At 40.8% G+C, this 21,900-nt stretch overlaps 1 long non-coding RNA gene across 1 annotated transcript in view; it reads left to right on the forward strand.

The window, feature by feature from the left end:
* The first annotated feature begins 1,263 nt into the window (after positions 1–1,263).
* Positions 1,264–21,900, forward strand: part of LOC112949793 — a 36,362-nt gene continuing 15,725 nt past the window's right edge. The window contains exons 1-2 of the long non-coding RNA XR_003249882.1: positions 1,264–1,329; positions 1,445–1,617. This is a non-coding gene — a long non-coding RNA (uncharacterized LOC112949793). The remainder of the gene's footprint in view (positions 1,330–1,444; positions 1,618–21,900) is intronic.

The raw sequence follows: 21,900 nt of genomic DNA on the forward strand, positions 1-21,900 counted from the left end.
GAAACTTTGGAAGCGACTGGGCCCGAGATGTTGACAGACAAGAAAGAACATCTGCGCTGCTCTGCAAGCACAGATTGCTCTGCAAGGCAGAAAAGGGCAGGTTCTCCCTTTCTGGTGATACCGTGGGCTCAGTGATGTCTCCCGGGTATGTAGTAGGATGGTTTGATACCCCCTGCTTGGAGGGTGATGTCATTTTGGGGTCAGTTAATCAGTCCTTGTGTAGGCGGAGCATGTGCTTGGCTATATCTGGTGGAGCAGAATTTAATTACTGGCTCAAGAGGGTTTTTTTTGTCACTGAAATTAACATCCCCATTCTCATTCACTATCAGCCAATCCATGTGAATTAATTTCTTATTTACGGCATTTGTCTTGTAAATGAAGTTTTGATCTTTTATGCTGATGAGCTGATATACCACAAAGCCTTGAAGAAGAGATAATGAGAAATGTTGATGATGATGCTAGTGATTGAACAGTTTCTCTCTGAACCTGCTAAGGTGCAGTGTGTTTTCAGGTAATGTCTAAGGTTAAAATGGGCATTTTAAAGAGTAACTCTACACTGAGAGTAGCATCCACTTGTCTTGACGTAGGAGGACACCAGGTAGCTTTGACCTACAAGCTCTGACTGCTCATGGTCATATGAAGAATGTACAGGTCATGCTATAGTCCCCCTATTAGGCATTGCAAGTGCCAGAAGGGAAGAAGCATCGTGGTCAAGGTTGGGAGTATGGTCATTACCACCCAGCACCTGCACACGCAAACATCAGACCYGAGCCTGCTTTCTGCATGTGAATGTGTTAATAGCGGATATTCAACAATAGTGGTGAAGTCTTCATCTGGATCTGGCAGAGTCATTTTTTCCTGTGTGTCTTCAGCATCATTGCTAGTTTGTAGAGTGGAACCACCCAAAGACAAAACGCTTTCCACAAATTTACAATGTAAGATTTTGAAAAACATTTTTGTAATATATTTCCCTTAACTTCTTCTCTCTAGCATTAACCTCTGGAAAGGAAATCCAAAAAGGACACAAAATATTGTTAATTTGAATATAAAGGGAGGCATAAAACAGTATCTCAGCAATCCTCAGATTAGTATTGTGGGTATGCTCATGTTATCAAGCGCTTTAAGTTGTTTAATTCTTAAAAAGAATGTGGTGAGTCACCTTTGCAAATCAGCAATGTAATTCTCAACCTATTGGAAACACCTGTGATGGTGACAGAGGTATTTAACCCAGAGCAGCTCAGCCACACGGAATAAGGTCTTGTGTATGGTGCAGGTGGACTCCTTGTTCTCTGGTTGAATGCTTTTCCCTCTAGGCTTTCTGCCTCATATGTGTGTGGTTTGTCCCCGTTCTCTCCCTTTTTGGATCTTGATCCCACTTTGCTGGTCCCACCCAAAAAACAAACCAAAAAAACTCTGAAATCTTCATTCTTTTAATCACTTACAGTGACACTTAAAGTTAAAGTCAAACCTTCATGCTCAGGGGTGCCTGGGAACATTCAGCCTTCCATCTTCAGTGCTCAAGATGAGAAGAGACTGAATAAGCTGGACAAAATGTAAGCTGTTTGTTGGCACAGATGTGAGGTGGAGAGCTGAAGCCTCAGGGATACAATAGTACAGGTAAGGAGGTTTAAAATTCAAGTTTAATCTGCTCGTTTGCCTTGTGCTGCAAAAACTTTTCCTTTTGCATAACCTTGTGCCAGAGGTGTAGTGGAACACAGAGAGCTGCTGATTTGTAACTAGACTTATCTCTCCTTCCTGCTGGTGGAGATAATATGCATAATATTGTATCACCCCACACATTGAGTTGGATAATATGGATAATATGCCTCTGTGTGTGAGTGTTCGTGCCCACTGGAGAAAACGAAGTGCCTTCAAGGTYAGCAGTTTTCTGCAAACTGCTCTTCTGGGGTGTGTGTGTGCACCTCGTGTAGGTCAGGGAGTGTTGGCTATCCAGGCTGAGGCTGTGAGCTGGGTGCAGTGAAGTTAATATTAGTGTTGAGAAATGGGGAGTTGCCCTCAGGTGTGGGGAGGACAGGAGCAGGACACACTTTGCTGCAAACAGGGCCAGCTCTGCAGCTAACAGAGCKTTTAACTCAGCTTGCCTCTGTTGGCTCTAGCTTTACTGGTAAGTGTTGCCAATAAGTTTGGGTGTTAGTGTTTGATGCAATTTATCCATGCTTGTCTCATTGTTTTTTCGAAGAACTCTTCCTCTTGTAACCTGGGCATCCAGTGCTATTAGGACAGAGCAGATAAACCTGGAGTGGTTGATATTTTTTCATCTAGACTTGTTTGAAATTATACTGACATGAGGGCTTAGGTGATCTGAGGAGATTTATTTGTAGTTCTTATGATACCAACAACATTAATTCAGCAAAAGTGCTTCCAACGGGATTTAAGATTTGGAACCCTGTACRGCCTTTATCTTGGTGTCAAGAAACACCCATTAGACACCTGCAGAGACGTGCAAAGATGAAATTGGGTGAGTCTGTCCCACTAAGCTGGCAGCAAAACTCTGGGTAATGAACATAGCATGATGTTGGGTGAGCTGCAGAAGTCTGAAAAGGTRCACTCTTGTCTGGGCAAAAATCTTTTTCTTTTCCATTCCTATTATTTTTATATTAAAAAAATCCCAAACCCTTTGTCCAGGGGTGGCCTGGAGTTGTGGCCAGTTGTGCCTCAATGTTTGCATAAATAAACTCTGCTTCTGTTTCTAGGACTGAAACTGGACAATGTAGGCTTACATATGAGGACCAAGCTGCCATGGGAAGGGCAGTAGCAGTGCTTGCAATAATCGGTTTCTCTTGCCCCCCACTACATGAGGCATGTATGTGCTCTTTTAGGTTTGGAGAGTGAATTGGTCTGGCTGTGTTATTGGCCTTAATTCTCAGAGCAATGGAAAAATGTGATATTTACTGCAAATGAAATCTAAGGCAATTTTGKATGCCTAGCTTTGAATTCATCCTTTCGTACTTAGTCTGAGACTAGAGGAACAATGAATTTAGTTCRCTTTCAAAAATACAGTCCACTCTGAGATTCCATAAATCAAGAAGTAGGATATTTTATAAGGTGAGCTATCTTTTAGGGTCTCATGGAGTCATATTAATAAAGATTAATAAAGTATACTCTTTTATCCATTCCCTTCTTCCAAGAGTTTCATATCCTGTGCAATATTCAAGAAGCAAGCAGAGCTTAACACACAGGCCATCTATCCACCACTTTATCTGAATGCTTTTCAACTAGTTTCCCTGAGATGCAGAAATAGCCAGTGGGGCTTGTCAATAGGAAATGTAACCTGCTTTGTTATTTATCAGCATGATTTGACTTCAGGGTAGTTTGCTTCCTTATTAAGAGTGTGACTATTTCCCAGTCTGCATTCCTATTTAAAAAAAAAAAAAAAAAAAAAAAAAAGCTTGCAGGCTGGTGTATGAGCCCTGGGAATTTGTCACAATTTGCCACCTTCTGTTTTTACCATTTGGAAAAGCTAATTTTGTTACAAGGTTTGCCTCTAGCAATTCATAAGGAACCGTGGTGGGGAGGGGGTTTGTTCCAATCGACTTCTGTGAACATTGAGTCTTTTTTCCTTCTCAYTGCTGCTTCTCTGTTTGGGGAAATTGTCCTATCCTGTCCCAAAAGCYCCCTCTTCCTAAGGGCATATTTAGTGCTTTTAAGAGTCTTGGAAAGCCACTGATTGTTGCTTAGTTAAGGGCTGAGTGAGCTATAATCCCTAAAACTGATTTCCCTGATTTAATGAGCAATGCAAATCACTGACAGCTTCAGACTTTGCCAGCTCCTGAAATCCTAAAAATCCTTCAGCACCTTGGAATAACTCTCAAATTCTAATATTATTAGTGAAACCTGATGCATGGGAGGAGATGACTGAGCAGATAATTAAACTGGGCTGAACCTAGGCATTGTAGGAGGAGGAAACAAAAGGGGTTAAATGTGTCTAATATGCAACATGTGAGTTTGATTCCTCCTCTTCAGATGCAGAGACCAAAGCATTTACCTCCAGGGCATGCGTTTTCTGTTTAAGCAAAACCAGACCACGCGGATGTCAGAACAGTTTGTATTATACGGCAAAAATCCATTTGGGGTGGGGGTTATGTAAAATTCTAGGCTTTTTAAAATTCTTCACATGTGTTTCTGGTAGAATAAAATATGCCATAAAAGTAGATCAGGCTTCAAAACCAATATCAGCATAAGACTTGCTTAAATAACTTTTTTCTGTGACAACTGAAAATTAGAGCACCTGAAATCTGTGAATGAAATGTTTATATCGCAGTTTTGATCTTAATGGACTGAACACAAATTTCAAATGCTTTATCAAAGAATTGGATTTAGCCTGGCAAATCCAATTAAAAGCCAGCTTGGCAACCCTCAGTACCGTCTTAGATTTATGTATAAGCTTTGGTCATTAATGATAAAGCTTAAAAAGAAGCCAAGCACCAATATATCTTTGCTGTGAGATGTAATCAAGCATGCTCGAGTATTTAGTACCTTGAAGCTTGTATCTAAATTTCGTGGCTCTCTTTTACTCATATGATTCATTAAAGTGACCTTGCATGCCAAAATAGCAAACTTTAGAAAAGATAATACTTCTGTATAACAACTGAAATACACTGTATATGTCATAATGATTGTCTGACTGGGGGAATTATATTGGAAATGGATTTCTGCCCCATGCCAGCATCTTGGGACACCATCTCTACAATGCGTACAGAAGTAGAGGAAGAGGAATAGTTCTTAGCTGTAGTTCCAGTGTATATTTATATTTTTATTGATAACTGAATGAAATAATTCTGAACTTGCCAGCAAATGCTAGATGAGAGACTGTGGCATCTGAAAGGAGTGTTACTGAGGTCAGCTCCTTGGAGTTGGCCACGTTTTGATCCCATCCATTTCTTCTTAGTCCTTTTGACCCAATGCATGCCTGCTGTATGGAAAGGTTATTAATGAAATGATGTCAGCATTACGCTCGAATTACGGACTATTTCTTAACTTGCTGTATAGTGGTATTTTTCGAGAGTCTGTGCACAGAAAAAGATAAACACATTTAAAGACTTTAATTTTATTGCTGTATCAGAAGGAAGTATTTAAAACTCAGTGCACTGTGAGGACATAAGAGCTAATTAATTCTAGTAAGGCTTAATTTCTGTCTGTATTGGTGAGGACAGTAATCAGTTCCCAAGTGCTGTTGGTTTAGATGGTTTTGGATTGGGCCCATCTCTGCCTGGCTTTTGGGCATTAGTCCCATTAGTCATTGCCTTTGAATCTAAGCGAGATGTGCAAAGAGCCCAGCTTGCCCTGGRGTGAGTAAGCTGGGGAGCCCGTTCTGTTAGGCTCCAGGAGCCAATGAGATAAATGACTTTAAAGATCTAGATGAGAATAGAGAGAGATCTGGATGAAAGGTAGAAAAGAATTTTCAAGTTTGCAGCTAAGTTTTCCTTTTTAAATTGTGTAAGTTTTCCTCTGAGATTCATTTCTCACGCAGGTTTTCTTTTGGTAGTAGATGCTGTTTAGGTGAAAACTAAGATGTGGGCTTTGGGAAAAGTTCATAAAAAGGATTTCAATATTATCCAGACTCTATTTAGCATTTGCTGGGCATATATGAACAATAGCCTCTGGCTTGAGCAGCTTTCACCATAAGGCTTTGCAAACAAACAGAGGTCAGGGTGAGCAAGAAAACCTGTATGGATGAATTAGCAAAACTCACTAATTCACAGAGCCTGTCAATGAAGGGATTTTAAGGTCATTTTCAAGCTGCTGGCTAGGAGCATATAATAACTCGTACAATGTCATTCTGAATTTCAGTAGAGTTCATCGGAATTCAAAGGGATTTTTTCCTTCCTGTCATGAGTGGCGTGGGATGTGGTGGCCCCTCCAACTTCAGCAATGGACTATCTCATCGATTGTCTTTTATCATTGTGTTGTGTAGGCTATGTCTTTATTCTTGCCTTGGGCAAGTCTTATTACATCTTTAGTTTAAACACTATTATTCTACTTAGGGAAATTGTTTCTTCACGATAGCACCATTTGGACAGTTTATGTTGTAACACCTCAGAAGGATGCACTGAGACCTATAGCCCTGTTACATCTGTTGATGGGAGAAGTAAGTGGAGGAGGAGCACTGAGTACAGATTATGCCATATTCAGTATTGTCATTGTAAAATTATGGATAAAAATGAAAATACTCTAACCAGAATTGCTTTTCTTTAGAGAAAGATTAGGTCTTACCACCTAACACAAATCCAATGCTTTTTGCCAGGTCACTACAAAGAATGAATTGGGGATAACTTTTCCACTGGAGGCAGGGGACAATCCACACTGGAACTTTACAACCCTTGGCTTTCTCTGAGCCTTATTTCTTCCCGTATGAGCTGCAGCTGGTACAAATGCCAGCACCTGGCCTTGCACCATGCCCTGTGTAAATGGGAAATATAAATAGGAACTGCAAGTACTTGCTGGAGCAGCAATTGTATAATGCCTATGCAGTAGACTTCTGTTGAGGCTGGTCCTCCTCAGCAGCTGAAAAGCATTAATGCCACAACTCTGGAAATTTTGGAAAGCATGGAAATTTTGATCTCACTTTTTAAAATTAGTCCACTTTGTTCCATGTAAATTCTTTAGACGTGCTTCACTAGTTCCTGTCTGAAAGAYGATCCTGGAGGAGGATAGGTCCGTAAAAGAAAGTGTGGAACTTCTGAATCCCCAGATCCTTGGAAGGCAGGGATCCAGAGAAACATTCCTCTTCAGTYCACCTTAATCCCTCCAGGGCTGCTGCTTTGCATGCTGGTGAGATGCATGATGGCATTAAGATCTGCATTAAGATCAGTGTCTGCTTCATAAACTGCTGTGTTACTGGAAAAGGTTACGTCTCATGGCTTGATACCAGGTGCTTGTAAGCGTCTGTTGTAGGACTAGCTTGTGCAGCAGCTTGTCTTGTTTAGCCGAGTGGGCTGCCCTAGCAAGGACTGTCGCGGCTGAGTGCAGATCAGAGTCTGTCCTAGCTCTTAGTTAAGCAGGAGGAGCAGGTACAGATCCAAAGCATTGCCTGTGCTAATAAGAATTTGAATCTCCTTCTTGGGAGGAGGTAGGGAGAGCTGGGAGGGGGAAGAAACACATCAGGGAGAAGTGAAAAATGAAAGGCCATGGGGAAAGAACGAAAAGAAAAGGTCAGGAACAGTGAGAGTCCTAAAGGTGTACATATGGCTGTTGCTCAATGAATGGTACAGTACTGAACAAATAGTAATTAAAATTCTAGCTACTATGTAAATGCCAAATTATAGCTGTGATCTTTTTGCAGACTTTCCTTTATGAGTGGGAGTCAGTGTACTACCCTTGGGAATGCTTAGACCTAAATATATGCTCGAAAACAGAGATTCAGTCCCCTTCCTGTCACGAGCTGATGTCGCTTCAACATGTACCACCAGCACCCTGAGCTTCCTACCTGGATGAGCAGGGTTGGTTTATGTTTCAGTGTCCCAAAATGGTGCTTTTGCTTTGTTTTCCCCTGCTGATGGGGGTTTCTCCCCATTTCCCWCCTTCACAGCAGTTTCAATTTTTCTGGATTTATACCCTGATCAGAATCAAGTGTTTTGGTTAGTCTTGAAAAATATGGGCATGAAAATGCATGGGGAGAAATAACTCTTAAAGTCAGCAGGGAAGCTTCCATCTTGCTGGGAGGGCACCTGGAGCCACCTTGGGTAGGCGTGGTGGGGGGAAGCTATTGACCACTTATTTGCAGAACACATCTCTATAGTTCTTTCTGTTTCCATAGCAACCCTAATGTGAAATGTGTTGCTAGAAAAACATTAGTTACTATAGAAACAACTTCTCCTGAAAGAGAAAAGTTTACTTTGTAACACACAATACCTAATATTAGTTTTTTTTAAGTTAAACCACCCACATGTGCATTCAAATCAATAAGCAGATCATTGTACTCTTAAGACTGCATAGCTGGAAAAATCAAGAACTTGCATTTCTTTCATTAAAAACATCTGCTTGGCTTTGACTGAAATCAGAGTGACTTCTGGCTGACAATTAAGATAGATTGTGTGGCACATTCTTGAATCCATAGGATCTGAGAATATTTGGTGCCCTTAATTTTGTAGGAAAGCAATTGTTTTAAAATTGTGCGTAAGATCAAACATGGGGGATGGAAGGAGGAGGATGGAAATATAATAAGAAATAAGGCGTCTTGGATAAAATCTCCTTCCTTGAATTTTTCACTATGCCACATTTCAGATGCTTTTGAATTAGAGTCTTGGTACCTGTAAGTGCAGAGCAGTGAATACCTGAAAAGTTCTTTCTAAGCATCTGTTTGCTCAGGGATAACTTGGAGGTAGCTGTCTGGAAAGGTGCTCTCTACTTTCCTAACTGAGGCAATCCTATCTCAGACTTCTGAAGCTGCTAATTCAGTGGCTCAGATGCATCTTTTCTATAGTGTCTGTTTCTCTGTGTTTTTCTGTACATGCTTTCTGTGTTAAAGCCTGGGCTACATGGCCTGGTTTGTTAGCACCAAAAGCAGCCCGTGAACCTCAGCTGTGTAGCTCTACTGGCGAAAACACCAATGGAGAAGTAGCAGCCCTGGCAGATGAGTCCCTTAGGCAAYGCTTGGGGGACCAAGGTCAGCTAGACCTTGGAAGGGTCTGGTAGACAAACCTCTCTCCTGCCAAAAAAGCTGAGCTCTTGGAAGGAGAGCCTGCAGGTCAAGGGTGGCATTGACCCCATTTGGGTGTGGGGAAGGCATCCTTGTCATGGAAATGTGCTTTGAGTAGCACACTGACCACTTCTGCTAGGTAGTTTATTGTATTATAAAGCGCTGAGAGCGTAGCACTGTGATAGAGTTTTAAATGTCACCAAGGTAACGTTCATCAGTCATCTCATTACGATTTCTTATATAGATCTCTTATCTTGGCAGATATGAGCCTTTCTTGTTCAAAAATGATGCGGAATTTAAGATGATTTCTGAGAGTGGATTCTTCTGCCTTTCTTCAGGCTTTACTATTTTTGGCCAGCTATTGCTCTGTTATACTGGTTATATCGCTGTATCTGCTGCAAATTCACTTTTTTTTTTTTTTTTTTTTTTTTTTNAAGAGACTTAAAGGATTTCCTATTTTCTGTGTTTTTAGTTTCTGGTTATTTTTTTAAAGGTTGCGTTGCATGAGGAGGTGACAAAAAAGTGCATTAATAAAATACAATTTCCTGTCATTTATGCACTTCTCTAGTGTGATGTGTTAGTGAATCAGTGTGCTTTAAAAAGCATTCCTACACCTCTCTCTGTGAGACAGGTACTGTTAAATACTGTCATCACTTTACAGTTGAGTGTATTGAGAAGAGAGGCTGTGCCTGCCTGCAAGGCAGCTACTCATATGGGGAARCCCTGGGAAGGCTCTGGGTGTTGTCTGGTGGGATTCGAGGGCTTGGACCCTTCATCTTCCCCAAAGGTTCAGGAGGCTTGGAGAAGCCACACACTTTGTATTTTTATAAACTGGCTGAAATGTGGAAAAGCCTTTTACTTCTACTCTACTTACCAATTCCTGATAAAGTATTCAAGAAAATCTTTCCTCAGAAATCGCTCATAAAACTCATGTTTCGGGTTTGCTATTTTTACTTCCAGCCTAGAGGYTTTCTACCTGGAAAGATGCTTAAGGGACATATATTGCTTAGCTGGAGGGGAAAGTTGTTCCTGGCAGATAAAATCAGTTAATATGGACTGTTTTAGGGTGATTACAAAGAATATAAAGATTCAGTTGTCAAAAGAGTTTGATTTGGCTGCTATTTGGAAGGCTGTCTTGTCTGGCTCTGAGTGATTACATTTTGTTTAAAACAATGCATTTAAAAAAAAAAATCTATTGTACTACTTGTCAGTAAAATAGATAAAAGCAACTTTTCTGAGATGCATAAGTTGCAGAGATGCAAATATTACTTAAAGGACTGTTGGGATGAGAAATCAAGTCCTTGGAAACCTTGCACCAGCATGGTGGTGTTGGCTCAGAGGTGGTCCTGCTCTCCCTGCAGGGTGTTCTTGCCTCTGTGACTGAACCTTTATCTGCAAAGACAGGCCCATCACTTCCCYTCTGAAACAGATGTTTAAGTGCAAATGCAAAATGAGTTTTTGCATGTCTATAGTGGCCCTTTGGGGCATGCATTGGCCCAGTAGCCCAGATGTATTGGTTGCCTTGGAAAAGGAGTCTGCTCCATGCCTTTTGTTGCAACAACAGCAGCAGTGGATGTCTGTGATCCTCAGCAACACAGAATTCACCCTGCTCATCTATTAACAGACAGCGAAGAACTGTGCATTCCCTTGGAGGAATGACCTGTGTACCCAGCTCCTGAGGCCTCTGAAACTTGTAGAAGTTGAACCTTAACTGAGCAGAGTTTTAAAAGAAAAAGTGGAGTCACTAAATGTAATCCCAATGCAAGGACGGAAGGAGCACTGGCCTGAGGAAGGTGAGGGTGCAAAGGCTCTTGAGCTCACGGCAGTCACAAATGCTGGAAGTGGTAGGGGAAGAAATAAGAGAAATYTGGAAATGCAGTTCCAGAAATAGGATGCTTCTAGACCAAGTGCTGATTTTAGAGAAAAGTGTCTATTTATACCATGCTACTAGGTGTCTTTGTATACAAAGTCTCAGATGGTCTCAGGTATTTGAATGAGAGAAAGAAACATCCTAGGTGGGTTTTTAGGATGACTCTTTTCAGGTTTCTTCCATCAGTTGGTTTATGCATTTTGCGTGGATTAGACCATTTCAGATTTCTACCTTCAAAATTTGGTAAAGAGTAGAGTTTATGTAATTTCACAAGCCTGATATTTTTAACTTGGATTTTTGCAATTGCAGTATGTTAGTGCTGCATCGGGGTTTTTAGCTCTTCTGTAGTGTGTTCCAGCTCTGTTTAATTGCTAGAGTTCATGCTGTCTGATCACCTGCAACTAGATCTTTTGCAAACTCCTTTTGGCTTTGAGACCCCAGGGAGGTAGGGCAGACGTGGTGTGAGCCTGGTCTGTAGCAGCACTGCAGGGAACAAGGTACCTATCTCCTTTTCAGCCTGACAAGCAGATTAGGCAGCTTTCCTGTAAGGAATTAARAATCAAAAGGATTAGATTGGCCTCGTGTTTTCTGAAGAAATCTGAAGCTTGGAATAGAAATGTGAACACACAAGCTGTTGTTTCTGGACTCCTTTAATAGCCTTGTTCTCGTTAGTGCTACAGGAGTTTTCCTTTGAGCACATTTGTGTGGTGCAACTGTGGCATCAAGTGATTGGCGGGATCCATCTGCCCGTCCTCCCTGTGGGGCCCAGGGGACCAGATAAAAACACGAGCTGTTAATTTGGTATAAGGAAAATAGCAGCTTCCTACTGGCTATGGCATATCTTGTATTCTAGGCCCAGGAGCTTCGCTTTAACTCCTCTCTCCCCACACTGTGAGAGAAGGCATGTTCCTCTGAGCTGGTCAACCTAGTGCTTGGCTGCTCTACAGAGCAAGAGGCTGCAGGTGGGCCTAGGAGCTTCTTATGACAGCCTGGTAGGAAAGGCTCTTGCTGCTCACATTTAGCTATGGAAAGGACAGGAGGGGCTTCAGACAGAAAGACAAGACACCACTACAGTTGTAACCAAGAGGAGGTCTGAAGGAGCATCTTTAAGGAGACTCTTGGAGTGTACAGTTTCTTTTATGCCTTGAGAGCATAGCCTCATGCTGTGACTTTGAGCTTTAGCAAACTGGACCAGTTGTCAACCTGCTGGTTGGACTAGGTTGTTCCAGTTTAATCCCTTATTTCTGTTTGTGTGGGGATCTACAAGATGTGTTATCTGGCAAAGTATGCCCCAGAACTCATGTTTCAAGTAGTGTGTAAAGGCTGTACAAGCCTAGCGATATGTGCTAGCAGTCTGAATTATTGAGGTTGGGGTGCAGTTTGAAGAGATTTCTTGGCAGTCTCAAACTTCTCAGCATCCCAGAATAATCCAGAAGTTTGTTCTTTATGACTTTGTTTGTCGCTCCATAAGAAAGTTCCAGAGGAACAAATAGTCTTCCGAAGGTGAGACTGAACAGAGTTTTGCAGATTGCCATCTTTCTTATGTTCTGAAATAACCAAAATTCTATGCTTGGCCTTTGTATTTTTTTCTTTTTTTACTGCCACCTTTGTTCAACCAAAAGTAGTTAACATATTAGAAGGAATGATGGCTAGTGTCGCATAGGTGTACCAAGAGGACACAGGAAATACTACTTCACTGAGATGATTGCCACACCGATGAGCAGAGCTGTCAGTATAAGAGACTTCTTACTATGTTACTTTTAACTCATGATTTGCTGGTTTTCAAAGACTCCTTGTCAGATTTTATTTATTTATTTTTCTTCTTCATGCATAACTTGATCTGTGCTTGTGGTGGAACACCTGTTTTGGAAAGTTACTCCTTTATGAAACCTCCTGGAGGTCAGAGCTCACCTTGGTCAAGATTGTGGCTGGAGTAATTTCATCCAGAGCCAGGATATCAAAGCTCTTATGTTGTGGTTAGTCTGTGTGAAGCTTGACCAGCTCTTGACGTGTCACTGAAGATCTAGAGATAAAATCTAGTACAGACCCATTAATATCCTTAAAAGCAAAGGAGCTGAGAAGTCTTTCTGCACTGGTAACTTGAGGACAGAATGTTCTAATTCGGGTGCTGTAAACTATACCCATGAATAAGCATGTCCTGAGCTGTTTTTTCTTTTTGAGGTGCCTAATGCTTACAATTCTATTGACTTCAGTGGAAACTGGAATGAGCCCAGTGCATGCTTTGGATGAATCATGTTACATAACAGTAAGATGATGGTAATTTATGTTCAAGAACCTTTCATCACAGCAGTGAACTCTTTATAAGTTTGAAAGGAGGAGAAAATCATGCAGGCTTAAGGGTAGGTCTGAATTGAAAGCCTCAGTCCAGCTCTTCTGATATGAGTTCTGTACATCTGCTTTGCAGAATCCCTGTGCACCTGGTTGCTTTTACCTTTTACATTGGAGCACCCTCAGAGCATGATCCTCCCTTGTGTGAAATAACCCCAGGAAAGTGCTGAGTGGTCTTGACTCCCAGGAAAATGTGGATAGCTTGCAGGTTGCTGGATTACAGCCTGGAAGCCTTTCTTGGAAGAGGATTTTTGTGGCATTTGAACACAGTTGGGGCTACTGGGAAGGTGTGTGTGCAGCTGGTTGGCAGTCTTGCTTGGTGTTTGCACCTGCAAAGCACAGATGTGAGGAGGTACCTGGACAACAGCAAACACTAGGAACACTATGTCTTCGACCTTTTATTGTATGAATCAATGACAAGTTCTCAGGCTGCTCTTGTATAGTACCTCCTGCTCAGAGTCCTCTCCATGGAGAATAGGAACAATAGCCAACGTGTGTAATAGCCAAACATACCATTAGTCTCCTCCAGACCTCCAAGCTGTTTGCTTTTAAGGATGCATGGTACATGGAGTACAAATTAAAAATAGAAATAAAAATGAGGTGAGGAAAGCAATCAGAACACCTGAAATCCAGCACTATCTTTAATCATCAGTAGAGGGGGAAAAAAGGCTTGAGTGTTGTTTGATCACAATCTAAACACAGCCTAAACAACCCTTTGAGTTTGTAAATGACATGTGATAGGGATATTTTTAGCTCTTGTTCACATTCTGAGGAGAGCTTTTTCCATGTGTTCAAGCTTATCACATTTCTTGCATAATAAGCTCTAGCTTTTCACAGCAGTTTAATTTTCTATGAGCCTGTTCTGTATGCAAATAGTTCTATGCTCTTCAGTGGCAGGCTGTTGATCATTTGGGACAGAATTAAGAATAACAAACTTTACTAGAAGAAACGAATATAATCTCCTAATTTACCTTGCTTTACATGGGTGCTCTCATACATATCTTTGTGCTTTAACCTGTCCTAGGCTGAAGTTCCAATAAAGATGTGATAAAAATTCCATGCCCACTTAAAAATGGTGGGTTTGGTCACTTCTCTGTCTTGCGATCAGAAAGCACAGTATCTTGTCATGCTGCATTTTTTGCATTTTCTGTTTTTTTTTTTTACTTAAAAGGGGGACTTATAAGCACCTGGAATCAAGCAGCTCTTGTTGCTGTCTTAAGGGACTTTGCCTTGTAAGGAACACGTTTCTTAAAACACATTTCTGCTTCTAAGTCTCCCTACTGAGCTATTTTCTGTTCAAGACTCAGAAATCGAAAAATTGTATCTCTTCTTGAATGCTTTCTTTGCTATAGCATGTGCTCGGTCACTCTACTAGAAGTTAAAATGCTCTTTAATAAAGTAAATAACCCATCTTCCTAATGTACTCTTCTACTGCTTATGGAAAAAGACAGAAAACGTCAGCTCTGGTGTCTGCAGAGTGYGCCAAGCTGGCTGTTTTCTGGAAGTGAATTTGGAAGGCTGGAGCAGGGATATGGCATGGACTTGCAGAAGATGTGCAATTTCCATGGGATGGAATGGCAAGAAGGGCACAGATGACTAGGACTTTGACAAAGTTGGTGCTCAGGCTTAAGTGCAAAACAAGAGAATTTTCTGCTTTCAGGGCCATGGTCCTGGTGCTTGTCATGGATGGCCCATGATGGAAGTACCTAAGGCCTGTGGCTGGAGAGGAATGAGAGGGTGACTGAGCAACAAATCTGCGTATGCAAAAGCTAAATATGGTCCCCAAGATGCTCTGTTCCACTCTGAAAGCAAATGGGTGCTGCCATGGTCAGAATGAGAATCTGTCTTTTGTAATAAATTCCCCACTGTTCTTCAATACTGGTGGTACAACACACAGTATCCTGGGAAAGATTTTCCTACGTTGTTCTTAATGACTGGTTTTATCCCAACAGAGACGCCTTCCAAATTTGGTAGGATGGTATGCTAAATTTCAAGCATTTCTCAACAGTTTCAGTGAAAACTTAGAGCACTATAAGATCTGGACATTTTTCATTTTTAGAGAAAAGCCTGGRGTTGGGCTCTGGGCTGAGCACAAGACAGCTTCAAGAACAGCAGTGATCTTTAGCCTGGACCTTCCTTACCTGTGCACCGCTGTCCTTCTGACATTTTGGGATCTTTGCCACCTCCTCTATTCATACAGTTGTCATAGGAACTATTTCCTGAGCTGTATTCTGACTTGTTCCTTAAGGCACTTTATTGTGTTATAAAGTGTTGACAGCAAAGCACAGCAATAGATTCTTAAATGTCACCAAGGTAACTACTGGCATTCAATTACAGTTTCAGATAAAGATGAAACCTTTCTGCAAATATGACTGTGTATGACAGTTGAAAAACGCACCGAAAATGAAGGTGATTTATGATACAGTGGAGAAYTCTCTTGTTACTTTGCAAGGTTAAGTGCCCACCTAGTTTTCTGCAACACAAATGTAGCATAGGTTTTTGCTCTATTCTTGAAGAATTGCTAACGGTTTGATATGCATGTGATCACTTAAAACAAGAAATACAGAATATTGCTCCACACATGAGCCTGTCACTCTGCAGATAACAGGTCCAGTGCTTATCTCAGTGACAACACCCGAAGTAATTCTGCTTTAAATGGCATTGCTCTGGGKTTACGTAAGCATCCCTGAGATCAGAGTGACAATCAGACTTCAGGTTGCCCTTAACAGGTCTGGGAAGGATCAGGCAATGTGTTGGGACTGGTGAAGATTAGAGAGGAAAAGTTTCCTTGTGAGCTGTTTGACTGGGGGAGAGCAGGTTTTAGAGAAGAGTTCTTTAAAAATGAAGGTGGGAGAAAGTTGATCTTTGTGTGGCGATGACACTGGAGGATGTAAGTGAATGACCTTGACCTGAAGGGAAGAGAAGGAAAGAAGAGAAAGGAAAGATGCTGGTAAGAGGMAAGTGTACAAGGGAAGTGAATGTAGAGGTTTATATGGATGGACTTTCTAGAGATGTTTAGCTCAGGGCTGTGAGCAATTGACTGAACTGGGAGATGGAAGACTACTTGCAAGCTCTGCAAATACTGGAGACATGACCCTTAAATTGGCTTAAACAGTTCAGTAGTTTTGAAATTGGGTGCAGGAAGGATTGTGGAAGCAGCTGACTCAAGTCCCTGGATGCTGCTGCTCTTGAGGGAGAACCTGTTCTTGCATCAGAAAGCAAATTACTAATCATGGAGCCAACATACTTGTTTCTGTGCCCTTGACTTGGTACTGAAAATCCCTAAGTTCTCATAACAGGTTCATTGCTGTTTAATTATCTAAGGAAAAGTACTTATGTTAGGAGTTTTAAAAATCTGGAGAGACCAGTACATTATTTTTCCATAGAACTTTGAATTTTGATTGGGGATGGGGGAGAAAACCTAAACCAGTAATCAGACATCTGGAATATTTATCTTGAATAACTTGGCATGGACTTAGCATTATGTACTTCATTTAGCCTTGGTTCTCTAGGGGAGACCACCCTCCCCTAAGGAGGATCATCCATGGTGCTTGTGTGCAGTTGTGACACACGAAGGACTGTAGCCAGAATAAGCTCATGTTTCCAGGCCAACCTCCTCAGAAATGCCAACTGTGGAGCAATGTTGCCCTTCAGTTACCTCTCCTGACTGATATGCCTCTCCCTTGTTATCTTGCATCACGTTCACTGGGCTTCAACAAGAAGAAATGTAAAGAGTGATAATCACTTGGTATCATTAAAGTAGAAGTTAGGCTATTATATATTCATTTTTCTCTGTCATCAAGATCAGTCTTTACTTTCTCAATAAACCACCTTATCAGTGTCTATGCTTTATATTTGAAATTTTGCAATAAAGGTGAAAAGAATAGAGCCTGGCAATGTCATCTGAGGAAAGCAATTATATTTTAAGGTGAAGTGTTCTATGAACAGCATTCTGACTGCTCGACAGTGCTAAAAATAGTAGCCTAGTTAAATAGTTTATCAGCATTTGGAGACCTGGGAGTAACTTTTTTTGCTGTTGCCTATCAAGTCCATGCCAAATATTGTTCTAGCATTGAAATTATAATTGAGAGGGAGCAGGTGGCTTATTCAAGAGAAGATGCCTGCAGTTAAGAGGGGTGAATAATATATATATATATATATATATTTCTATAATGTTGCCCATGTTCCTCCTGGCAGTTGCTTTTACAGGAAGAAGGAAGGCTCCTTGAGTCAGTTTGACCCAGGTTTGGATGTCTGTACAAAACTTTTACTTAATGCAGAAAGAATTAGTTGTAGAAGTCAGTTTGCAAGACTTGCTCTCTGCTTGGCAAAGTCATTGTGACACAATCCAAACCGTGCCTTTTTACAAGAAAAGGACCCCTGCTCCCAGCTCCCCTCTTCTTTTGCAAAGAGCAAAGATCCCAAAGATAAGAGGAAGATGTTTAAACCACCAAGATGTGTGTGGAGATAGTTGTCCTTACTTGTAAATGTGAAATCCAAACAGAGGATTTGGATTTCTGAGGGATTTGCCATGTAAGGGGCTCAATGGGGAGCCAGCGTTTTTTTTTTTTTGCTGAGCTGGTTTTGTTTCTGTTTCTCGTAACATAGACAGCTTTTCTCCATGTCTGTTTTTTTTCTTTCTTTTTTGGAAATAATCATGATCCCCCTTTCATCATGAGCTTATCTACCAATGGGATTTTTTCTCCTCTTTAACACTTCTATTTCCATCCTCCCTATTTCTCCATGTTCTCCTCCAGGACTGGATTTCAGCCCTGCAATGTGTACTATACTATGAGGTATTACCCTCCGCAGARTTTTCCACATCACTGGATACTTCCCTGGAAAAAATATAACTATAAAAATTTCTGCTACTGGTTGCTTATTTTTAAGAGACAATGGAGGTCAGATTCTGGAGACCTTTATTTTCCTTTTGGCAAATATACTCTTCCTGTGAACACGACCTTAGAAGAATCCACAGAATCCATTTGGGAAGAGGTGTTGACGCAAAAACTTCTAGTTTTTGTGTGTACATTTGTGATTCTTGCCTGGTACCAAATGCAGCAACTATGCAAATAATTTATGTAGCTATGCATATACAATGAACTTTCCCTTTTGCAATATTGTTAGGGGAAAACAACCCTTGATATGTCATTCTTCAGGGAGATTAAGGGCATGAACCCCATGTTTCCAGAAAAGTGTAACTGCCAAAGATTGGTTTGCTCACATGCTCATAATATCTTAGGAGCTTCATCTTAGGAAGGTCAGCTGAATGTTATTATGTGACTTGTTGACTGTATTGAGTTGCTTGTTTTTTTGTTAACATTATGAGCTCAGAGGTCAATTATAGTAAATTGATGCTGTGAGTTTTGATTGGTTTGTTGAAAGGACTTGCTAAGTGCTTAGAATCAGCAGAAGGCCTCAAATGCAGCCCTGTTATTTCTGACATCTCAGGGATAAGATGGAACATCTTGTACTTAGCAAAGTTCAGTCTTTAAGGTAACTGATGTTATAGAAAAATGGTGTTAAAATAGATCTGAGAAGACGAATTAAGAGTTGATAATGCACTACGTGCTTATGTAAATTTAAAGGTTTAGTGCTGCTTAACTGCTTTACTTTTAAATATATTTAAAATCTAGCTCCTCTATAGTATTTTGAAACACTTTTAGCAAGAAAGAATGGAAATAGCTTGTTTCTGATCCCTCTCTCCTGCATCTAGGATGTCCCCGTGAGGTGATATTTGCCAATTTTTTTTATCCTAGTTCAGCTCTTCAGAGTATTTGCTGTTAAACAAACAACTGGTTCAGAAGCTCTGTTAGATTTGGAGCTCTGTGCCCAAGTAGGGACACAGCAAAGATGAAAGCAGATGGGAAGTTCCACTGAGAGTGTGTGTGATTTTTTTTTTTTTTTTTTTTTTTTTTAATACAGTAATAGAGTGGTGGAAGAAGAAATTCTCATTTTGGTGTGTTTTTTTTTTGGAGATCTGTCTAAACTAGCAAGTCACTGAGTTTATTCTGTAACTTTATGCTTCATGAGGCAGAACTACTACAAATACTGAAGCACTCCAGTCCTCTGAGGATTTGTTCTCAAAATACACTGTCCTCAAGCTCTGTGGGCTGCTGATAAACTGCAGCCAAAAGCCACAAAGCCACCYGATCCCTTGAGTTCACCTGGATCTAAGCATTCATGTAGTCACCTACATGGTTAGATGTTCTGCCTGGCTCTGTTTACCTATCTATTATATTTATAGTGCTAAGATTATCTGAAGTCAGGCAGGCAGAAGGCAATCTTAGTCAAATATCAGTCTCTAATTATATTTGCAGTGGTTCAAAAGACATCTTTTTCTTAAAGAAAAGTTGTGTGAAAAGTTGCGAGAAACAAAAGACTTTCCCGAAATAACTCCCTTTCCACTCAAGGAAGATGTGGCTGTGTGTATGTGAATGTGCACTTTTTTTTTTTTTAGTCCTGCCTTTGTCTTTCTGACACATTCACATCCTAATTTGGAAAGCAGAATAGCTGGAAGCTAAAATATTGAATTGATCACCACAGGCATGAATGGAATGGCTCTGTTTTGTGTAGCCTTGAGCTGGAGTATATATCCTGAACAGGAGAAAGGGTAGCTGGTAAAATGAGAATTAAATCCTAAATAAGCAAGTATGGACATTAAAKGGAATGTTGAAAGTCTTAATTAGCAGTTTAGTATGCTCTGTGCRGCAGAAACTTTGAGTTAGCTCATCTGGCCAATTCACCTGTGTTTACCACTAATTAATGAAATATTGCAGTATTTAATGCTTTTTGCAACCCTCTTCTAGGGAAGTTAATTGAATAAAGACTTTTATAGTTAAAATAATCTGAGGCTAGAATAAGAACTTGTGTGTGAAAGGCCTTTTGAATTATGTCACTAGTGATTGAGTACTGAGCTTTCTGTCCTTAAGCTAGGATTGCACGAGTCTGTAATATATTTTGTTTTTGTGTAATAAGCAGATAAATATGTCTGTATTGTTCAGAAGACATTTGCCAAACAAACATGCGTGTTTTGGCAGAAGCTGAGGAAATAAGAGCAGAAGCTTGTGTGCAACATGAGCTGAAAGACTATTTGTGCTGTCCTGTCTACACAGGAGCTCTAGTTTGTGTTAGAGAATTGGTCTCACGGCATTAATAACTTAATCATTTTAATGATGTCGAACCTACTTAAACATTATCAATAAAATATTTCTGATTTCTATCAAATTGAAATCGGTGTAATAGTCTCTAATGAAGCTGATTTTGAGTTATATTGTGAATGAAGTTGGTTCAAGTTCTGTTGTAGTAGGGTACATTTTCATGGTGGGTGTATTGCATTTTTTTTTTTCTCTCTCTCCCTATCTCTGTGAGAACATCTATTAAACAGGGAGATYGATGGGGAGAGGCTGGACTGGAGGTTAACCCTGCAGTGCCACCGTGGCTTGTAGGGCCCTGTGCAAGGCTGTGATCGGCAGAGCCCGCATGCTCCGTGGGCTGTGGTGCCTGCCATCCATCCCTAGGCTCCCAGCGACTGCAGTGCCAGCTCTGGGAAGCGCAGCTGCTTGCAAGGAGACGGCAAGGGGGGAAAAAGCCTCCTCTAAAGGTCAGCTAGACCCGAGGAGCGCTCTCAAACAGTGGAAATTACGGCTTTGCTCTGCAGCTCGTGGGCTTTGCAAGCAGATGGAAAGAACAAAGGCAGATTACAGCAGGCTCCTAGGAAGAGTCTCTTAAACATTGCTACTAGAAGCTATTAGAAGGATTTCTTTGGGCATAAATGAAAGGCAGCACTTTGGTTGAGAATGTTCCTTACTTTTAACATGTTTAATGGCTCCCATGATTATATAGGCTTGCCTAGCAGTTACTCTAAGTGCATATTAGCTCCGACAGTCATCCTGATGCTGCCTGCAGGTTAGCTGACATCAAGTCTGAGCTTGTGAATCTGGGCAAACCTCAGCCTTTCTTGATAATTTTTTTTGCTTAGCTCCTTAAAGAGCTGACCTGAGTGTAGATTTATTTGGCGTTGGATATAGAATTGAAATCTGTACTTAGATCTCCAGTATAACGTTACTGTTAATCTCTTGATGATTTTCTTCTAGACTTGTATGAAAAAAGCCTCAAATCCTAAATATTTGATACAACTGGTCTCTCGTAAATGCATTCAGAATTCAGAAATGCAGTAGAAACAAATATCTTGTTTACAAGGTGAACCATGTGTTGTGTTAGACTTCCTTCTGGAAGTGTAATATTTTTGAATACAGACTATTTTTATGGGGAGCTCTTGCAAACAACCATGCTGCTAGACTGAGTAAAAGTTTTTCTTTAACTTCCAGTACACTTGCAGTCGGCCAGAGCATGACACATGCTTGAGGTCACAAGCTCTTTACCACGGCAGCATCTGTGCTTTCATTTTAAGCCATTACTTTAAGGTGCTGTCATCTGTTTCAAAATCTTCCGTCACTTTAGGGCCATCARATCCTTCCTGTAATTTGGACAAGCTTAACCTGAGCAGCGCTAAGGAATGGAATCTCTAGAGCATGCTATAAACACAGCAGCATGTTGGATATTTCAAGTTCCTTCTCAGCTGTAGAGAAAGGTTTCTTAGYACTCTTGGCAGAGGACGGCTAGTGATTTTGTGTGTCAACACACTGCTGTTGTGTGTTGACCCTTTGAATGTGGTGATCTGTGGTTCCCAACATTAAATATCGTAATTCCCAAGAAAAATAATGAACATCAAGTGTGATTTGTTTCAAGATTAATATAAGGACATTGCAAGAAAATAAACAATTTTCCATCATCATTTCAATATGAATGACAGTCCCTAATAGTTTCTGGCTAGCTTAACGCCTACTTTATGGACCTTTGGTGATGAGCAGCAGTGCTTCTAATCAGCATAGAGGAGGCTGACCTCTTGGAAAGAGGCCTGCCTCCTATTGTCAGGACTCCACCGTTTATTAAATAGCAGTGTAAAAATGTCTTGAAATATCTGCTTTTGTCAGAGATAATCTGTATTCATTCTTCTTGA

The sequence above is a fragment of the Nothoprocta perdicaria genome, unplaced genomic scaffold (assembly GCF_003342845.1).
Source record: "Nothoprocta perdicaria isolate Ctin4 unplaced genomic scaffold, notPer1 scaffold_3, whole genome shotgun sequence".
Taxonomy (NCBI): domain Eukaryota; kingdom Metazoa; phylum Chordata; class Aves; order Tinamiformes; family Tinamidae; genus Nothoprocta; species Nothoprocta perdicaria.